Source organism: Diaphorina citri, unplaced genomic scaffold (assembly GCF_000475195.1).
Source record: "Diaphorina citri unplaced genomic scaffold, Diaci psyllid genome assembly version 1.1 scaffold75, whole genome shotgun sequence".
Classification (NCBI taxonomy): domain Eukaryota; kingdom Metazoa; phylum Arthropoda; class Insecta; order Hemiptera; family Psyllidae; genus Diaphorina; species Diaphorina citri.
In genome coordinates this window covers 149,819-158,349 of record NW_007377512.1, presented here as the reverse complement: position 1 = coordinate 158,349, position 8,531 = coordinate 149,819, and positions in this window count along the sequence as shown.

Genomic DNA, 8,531 nt, shown 5'->3' with positions numbered 1-8,531 from the left:
AAATCAAGGCTGTCTTTCTCCTATCCTGTCTTCCTTCCTTCTTTCATTACTTCTTCCAGCCATTCCGATAAGATAAAATACGTCCCGAGCGGGAATCGAACCCGCGTCCTATTTAAGCAACCCACGACTGTTTGAACTTTTTCGTTAGAACGGTATCCTATATACCTATACCTAAAAATTGCATTTTAAACCTTTTTCATAAATTTTAACTATAAGATTATGAAATAGGTAATTTTTAACTATAAAATTATGAAAAAAGTGATTATGGCTATTCATAAAACATTTTTAAATGATAAAATTATGAAAAAAGTAATTATGGCTATTCATAAAACATTTTTAAATGATAAAATTATGTAAAAAAAAATGACCTCGCTGGGATTCGAACCCCCACCCATCACACTTATCATCACAGCAGAGGAGTAAAAATACCCACACCCAACCGCTCGGCCACTAAGACATTTGATTTCTGGAATTATTTTCAAAAAAAAAAAAAAAAAAATGTCTGCGTGGTTTAAGAAATTAGTGTCCTATTGTTAATGTGAGCATTATTTATGTTAACGAAGTTGTTTTAGTCCTCAAAACGAGACCTGACCAAACATATTAAGAACCAGAATCCTCATTGTCAAGTTTTGGGCACTTGGTGATGATGTGCTGGAACAAGTCCTCTCCTAATTTTACTTTTATTCTTCCAGTTAGTTTCCTGATTATGTTTTTGTTACGAGTGTTATTTATTCTTCTCCTACACGTGTATATTCACTATTGTGTTGTTAAGTCTGGACATGGTCACACGTTCACCAAATCACATCTACTCACTACTTGAACGGAGGAACACCAGATGAATCCGAAAATCCCAAATCATCCGATTTGCGTCTCAACTCAAAAAAAGGTCATCCGAGTTGCGTCCGCTGTACCTGAGATTGAACCTATATACTTGAGACCATAAAGTAAATAAATAAGTACATAACGAACAGGGTGACCAAAAATAACTGTACGAAAACTTCTGTGTGCTATAATAGGCCTATAGGAACAACCTATGGATATGAACAAGTTGTATTCTATTGCGATTATTTTTGTATACCTTACTACATATCGTCGTCGTCCAAATTTCACTACCGTGTAAAGTCGATTTTTGGTAAAATGAGTTGTTTGGGACTCGGCTCCATTGGTCGTCAGACCAGTTTACATGATTTCGGGCATACGCGAGCCGCCGCACGCGGTGTTCTCTGCGGAGACGTGGCACCACTGCTGGTCTGTGGCTGGTCAAACCAACCTCGACGAGTCTTCTGCGAGCAGTTCTTGCCGAAATAGCGACACCTCGCACCTCTCTGAGGCTGTGCTGTAGCCTGGTACTGGTAAGGGTCCTCTGTCTGAGGGAGGACACCATCAGAAAACGGTCGTCTCGGTTAGATGTACTCCTTGGACACCCTTGTCCACGACGTCTTCTGTCACTACCGGTCTGTAGAAACCGATTAATCATTCGGCCGACTGTGGTGCGATGTACTCCGACCCGCCTAGCGACCTCGGAGCGAGAAATTCCCGCTTCCACCAATGTGCGGACCCTGAGAGCCAAACTTTCACTATCACGTTGTCTAGTATTCATGATAACCTTCCGAACTGAATGACAATAAAAGACTAACACCAGGTACCTATTCATTTAATACCCAATTAATTTGGTTTTAATTACCCTGAGTTGAGATTATAACATGTCATATGCAAGTTTATCATTGTTATCCAAGTTTGAGCCTACATTGCATAGATATACAGCTCATGTGTGTATGTAATGTACATTATTCATAAAACTTGTAAACATACCAATATTAACCCCATTCGGTCACCAGGGGTCAAGTAAACCTGAAAAGTTTAAGGTGTGCGCTAATTTTGTCCAGGAGCATATAAAGCGTAGGAAAAGTTTTGCTGGCCTCAAACTCTGTTCCCTGTGTATTTCTTATGGGGGGACTAAAAAACGTCAATATCTCGGGAACGGTTTGGAATTTCGGGATTTTCCGATTTTTCCCAGTACCTACAAAAAATAAGGAATCCAATGGTGAAAACCGCATCGTCCTAGCTCATCTAGAAGTGGGTTAGAATTAGTAGGAGTGAGTGAGTGAGTCAGTGAGTCAGTTACACAAGGGGCTGTATATATTTAGGACTAGAAGAAGGACAAGGAAAAGAAAGGGTGGGTTTCACCAAACGACTTTTTAGTCCCTAACAGCCTGTTAAATCAAATGGAACTTAACAGCCTGTTACGAGTTAACAGGCCTTCTAAGGACTGAAAACATACTTAATACCTATTGGTGTTTTTTCATAATTAAAAAAGATTCTATTATCGTGTTATCCCAAAATCCCATCTATTGACGAACTTCCTGACTTCACCAGGTAATCCTCAGATTCGCTTCCACTGCCAGTCCTGCCACCTATTTGACCAAACCCCCCACTACCGGCAGTCCCAGCGATAATGCATCCGTAGCTTTCAACTTGGACAATGTCATAGCGTCAAATGGTCAGATGAACTTCCAAAATGGAGAATCTAACGGTAAGTAAAGGTGTATTTTCCTTTTCTATTATGGTGAAAAACAGTATCGCTTCCGCCAAGGGCCAGCCACTCACTATCAGGTACACCTGATCAAATCCGGCTGTAAAGTCTACCTGATACTTGATGAGCACTCCACACAATCAGGTAGACCTGATCAGGTGTACCTGTCGTCAGGGCTACCTGATAGCTAGTGGCTGGCCAAGGAGATCTGAATTTTCAACTTCAAAACCTTTTCAAAGGCAAAGCATTTTCTAAATTTCTATGGTACCCACAGACCCCCAGGTCTCTTTCCGCCAATCCTGATGGAATGGTGGCTCGATTAGTACCTACTACATAGGTGGAGGACCATGGACCGGGATACATTTGAGAACATTCTGAGGGAGAAACTGATGGTCCTGGAGCCCTACTCCTTGCAGGAATTCCTGGAAGCCGGTCTGGCATGATGACACCCCAGCCGCATTACTCACGTATTGATTTACTATCAATTCGTTTATTTATTTATTTATTTATATTTTATTATTACTCTTGCTTTTATAATATAAGATTGTTGTTATATATATTATTATTATTATTATTATTATTATTATTAATATTTTTTTTCTCTTTTTTTGTATATGTTTTAATGTTCTAAGCAATGTAATTGTATCATGGAACAAATAAAAAATTACCAAATTACCAAAATGTATCATTTGTTGCTGTTGGGATTCGAACCAGTCTCCTGGATTATGAATCCAATGTTTTAGTAATCGCGGGAGCATATTTCTTTGCATTATTTACCAAAGTTCAACATGACATAAAGGATAGTGTCACTGTTGATAAGGCACAAGGTATAGAATAGAGACTGGTGGACTATATGGTTATAGTCCACCGTTTCACAGAAACTGGAGACATGTTGTACCAGTAGGCTGAGAGATCACACAGTATACGCAAAACATTGTGATCACCCTGTATGTTCACACATATGATGCTTGTTGTTGACCAGGAGGTGTTAGTGGCCTCTATCTATACATTAGAAGCTTCCATACAAGCTATAACATAAAACAAACCCCAAGTCACAATTAACGACCCACTCAGCTCCAAGTTGCAAAAAAAGTCTCATGAATACAAAATATGTACGGGCAAATATACAATTTGAAGCACGAGAGAGGGAGAGAGAGAGAGATAGGGCTGAAATTAGATGCAAAAGAGAAATAGGGGGGAGGGAATGGCAGAAGTGTTTGGTGGGGGGGGGGAATCTGCTGATTAGTTGAGCTTTTTCTCAAAGGAAGCAATTAATGCCTCCTCCCCCTTCACTCCTTTATTTTGAAAATTAAATTCCCTTTGGGTTCCTTGCTTCACTTCTTCCTACTTTTTCTCTCTCTTTTTTACTTTTTTTCTATATTCACATAAAAGCGTATAGCGGCGTTGGAAATAATATAGGAACGTCAAATACATGATGTTGATCCTCACTGCCTATGTTATTATAAATTACAAAGCCTTTGCTTACACTTACACCAGCATGTAGATATATAGTGTATAGGCGCCTTACATACTCTTGTCTTGTCGCTGGTTTCTAATTTGAAAAGCTTTACCAAACACTCCCATCATCTTCAATCATAATATTGAGCAAGTAAAGAATTTAATACGAAAACCTCCAAGTTCAAGGAATAGGGGAGAATAATTTTATTCGATAATTATTATTAATTACATATGTATATGTACATCCAGTTCCCGTACAGCGAAAATTCCGAAAGTGGGTGATACCTTTGATCCAACTCCCACGAGTATTTCTTTGTAAATCCCAGATCCGTAGATCACCACGTTAACCAATACACCACTGAGGTTAGCAGGTATGTAAGAAAGTAATCCATATAGAATACATTTGTTAGATACAAGGTAAGAGCATCCTTGTTGCCTCATTTCTCTCCCACACTGGTTTTCCTCTCCTTCAGAAGACACTCTCATTTCTCATTAGAGGAAATTAGTCATCAATAAAGAAAGTTGACATCAGACTGAGAGAGGGGTTGCATACCCTCTTAACCTAACGGCGCATTATAATTGCTAAGTAACAGTTTATATTTTACGTTCCAACACTTTTTGCATAGAAATTCGCAAGTATAGAAAACCCCTGTGTTAATTATGTCGCGTCGCGTCCTTTGAAATGGAAAAATCGCTCGGGTGGAAATGAAGGGAGGGGGGGGGAGGTTGATGACAGTTAGTCGCTTAGGCAACACTGTAGCCACGCCCATTGTCTCTATCATAGTCCTGGATGTGTAAAATAAAACAAGATGAAACCAAACCGAGTAGGTAAGTTCAAACCAAAACCATCGGAGGACACCAATAGAATCCATGTTAAGTTACTTCTGGTTGAAAGCCGCCTGGTATAGGATGTATTGAGATGAGTAGGAAAACATGAATAGTCATTAATTCCATGAGCATAAGCGAGTCGTTCATTCACTGAAATGTTCCTCCAGATCTTTATTCTGAAATGAAACTCAAGAGTCTCACCTCTCCGAAATGTATACATAATTTTCTTAATTTCATTTTAATGAGTGACATTTTTATATCTGCTCACTTGTACCTTTTCCCATCTGGAAAATAATAATTAATAAAAGCACACAATAATAAGTCATTTGTGTCATTAGTTGGTACTTCCCATTCCCTCCTGTATAGCATTCTATTCAGTCTGTACAGTTCACAGTTATATTAGAGGAGAGAGGATTTACATTAGCATGTTTTCAAACCTCCAGTATACTCACTACTCCCTACCCTACTAACGTGGTATTGGTATACCTACTTGTTTTCTTATAGGAAGGTGATTGAGAATGCAATAATAGTTATGTTTGTCCAATATGTAGCAGTGTAGCATATTTACAACTACATAAATATCTTGTTTACCTACTTGTATTTTCTAATCTCACCACTGTATTAGTCGGTTGACGTTCCGATGGCCTTTAGCTTCAAAAGTCCTCTCCTTCCTTCCACATCTAGGATCTAGGTAGGTTCCTCATGGTAAATATATTACATAGTTCTCATAGCTCTCACAACATTCCTTCATCCCCCCCTCTCCCTCTCCCATGAGGAACTTTATGGGGAGGAGGAGACAACTCAAATACCTGCTGTAATATAATGTAGGTATGTATGTAGTACATATAAACTATACATATATGACATGAGACATACATAAGCCTGGACTATACATGTAGATTCTAGAGAGCAGTGGTTCCAAAACTGAGTCCACAGTGTGAATCCCTATGTATAGGGGGTGGTGGACTATGCATAATGGGTACAACAGGGTCATCATGACCGAACAACAACCGTCATTACTACAAACAGAGGTAGAAAGAGAGAGAAAACAACCGTCATTACTACAAACAGAGGTAGAAAGAGAGAGAAAACAACCGTCATTACTACAAACAGAGGTAGAAAGAGAGAGAAAACAACCGTAATTACATCAAACAGAGGTAGAAAGAGAGAGAAAACAACCGTAATTACATCAAACAGAGGTAGAAAGAGAGAGAAAACAACCGTCATTACTACAAACAGAGGTAGAAAGAGAGAGAAAACAACCGTCATTCCTACAAACAGAGGTAGAAAGAGAGAGAAAACAACCGTCATTACTACAAACAGAGGTAGAAAGAGAGAGAAAACAACCGTCATTACTACAAACAGAGGTAGAAAGAGAGAGAAAACAACCGTAATTACATCAAACAGAGGTAGAAAGAGAGAGAAAACAACCGTCATTACTACAAACAGAGGTAGAAAGAGAGAGAAAACAACCGTAATTACATCAAACAGAGGTAGAAAGAGAGAGAAAACAACCGTCATTACTAAAAACTTTTACATTCAATTATAAACCAGTCGACTCTTTTCTGTCACACATTGAGGTGTAGACCACATTTACACACATAGGCAACTTCGTCTATCCATTAGAATAATGGAAAACTTTTACATTCAATTATAAACCAGTCGACTCTTTTCTGTCACACATTGAGGTGTAGACCACATTTACACACATAGGCAACTTCGTTTATCCATTAGAATAATGGACTATCTATCTATCTGTCTACACTCCTATTAGGCGAGCTTTTAACAGAAGGGATTTCTGTTCTTCTTGTGGGAGTATTGCTGCTTTAACTCTCAATCTGAATATGCAGGAGTGTATCAGTCTATTTCAGACATGACAAATAAAGTTGTAAAATTAGTGAAGTAATCAGTTTATTGAAAATGGCGAAAAACCTTGAAACTCCATTTAGTGTTAATATAGGCCAGGCGGCGCTTCGAACTGTTGACGTCCGCGCGCTTCCCAGCACGCTAGATCTAAACAAGACTACGCCTACACCGTATAATTTACAAAATATTTACACTCAATCATAACTTTGTCTATTTCATCTCTCATACAAATTAATAAAACTATATTGAGCTAGACAAAAAACTCCTCATAATGAATTAGATATTTAACGCTCTAGTGACTTGGTACAATGTAGATTATTATAGTCCATAATATAAACAAACGATATCATTATACATTAGGTTATATATAGGTATCTAATATTCCAGGATCTAATAAACTGATGAAAACTGCGTTCTCGCAGGAATCACATATCTTTAGACAAATTTAAAATGTACCCCTTATTATTAAATATGGTATGTGACTAATATGTACTTCACTTTGGAGTACCTATACATATCTCGGGACACACGGATTGACAAACACTTTTAAATACCTATGGCCGGGACCACAACTTTTAAACTTGGTTCAAGTTGAACTCTTGGATGAAACAATTTGATCTTTTTTTTAATCAAATCGTTTAACTAAAACTCAGAATCAACACAGTATCACTCAATAAATCAGATCAAATATGTAGGTAATTAATTTATTTATAATATGTAGTTTGGTATCACCACCGCCACGAGAACTTTGTATATCTCTCATTTGAGATAGTGACGAAAAATCTGTAGATATAAAAAAAGAAGAAGCGGTCACGGGCCATAAAGTTGACATAGGAATCACGCCACTCATACACTATACACATGTTGGTATTTAGCGTCTCCACTATTCACTATACTATACGGTAGTTGCTCAAGCGTCAAACCGTGAACAGAGTTTTATTACGAATATTTCTACACAACACATTCTGGATTTTATTGGGATGATTTTATTCCGAGAGCTCGGCGACTTTTCAAATAGAGCATCCAACACTTGTGCACTATATTAACGGAATCTTCATACATACTCATTTATTATGTCAAATAGGAATAGTGAAGCGGAGGACTGTATAACAGTTAGATGAAAACACAAGTTCCTTATTTGACAACCTACAAGAGCAGCACTCTGAGGTGACATTTTCATAAAACCAGTCGCCTCCTTGTATTTACTTTGTAAAGTCTCGAGTAACAAGTGTGCAGTACCATGATGTGGTTTTCCCTACACATTCTTCCCCATGAGCAATTTACTTTACAAAATAATAATAATAAAAAAAAAAATTGTAACATCTACAAATTAAACTGAAATAAAAAATTGAAATATTGCTATACGAGTACATTTCCTCGAATACACAATATATTCACTGTATACTGTATAGATATAATAGGTACCTATAGGTAACATTGTGTCTGTTTGACGTTGTGTCGTTATTGTTCCGTAAAATGATAAATTGATTCCGACTCACCTCAGAACCTAGCTATGTCCCCATGGTTTCAATTTCAAAATTCATATTTTTTCCACTTATCTAGCCAAACCACAGTTTTATATATTAAAAAAAAGTAATAATGGTCCAGAAGTGAAAATAATCAAGAGGACAGGAAGACATTGGAAAGTGAAATGACAAATTTTGGCAAACGAGCTGTTATTAAGTTTGTATGCAAAGTGCTAGTACTAAAAGTGATATTATTTACTGATCGAAATAATAATAATAATATTTAACATGTAATCAGTGTCCATAGTCATCTATGAAATGAACCTTGAGCTAGGTAAAGTTTGAGAAGTACCTAGAGCACCATCCCAAGTATTAGAAGA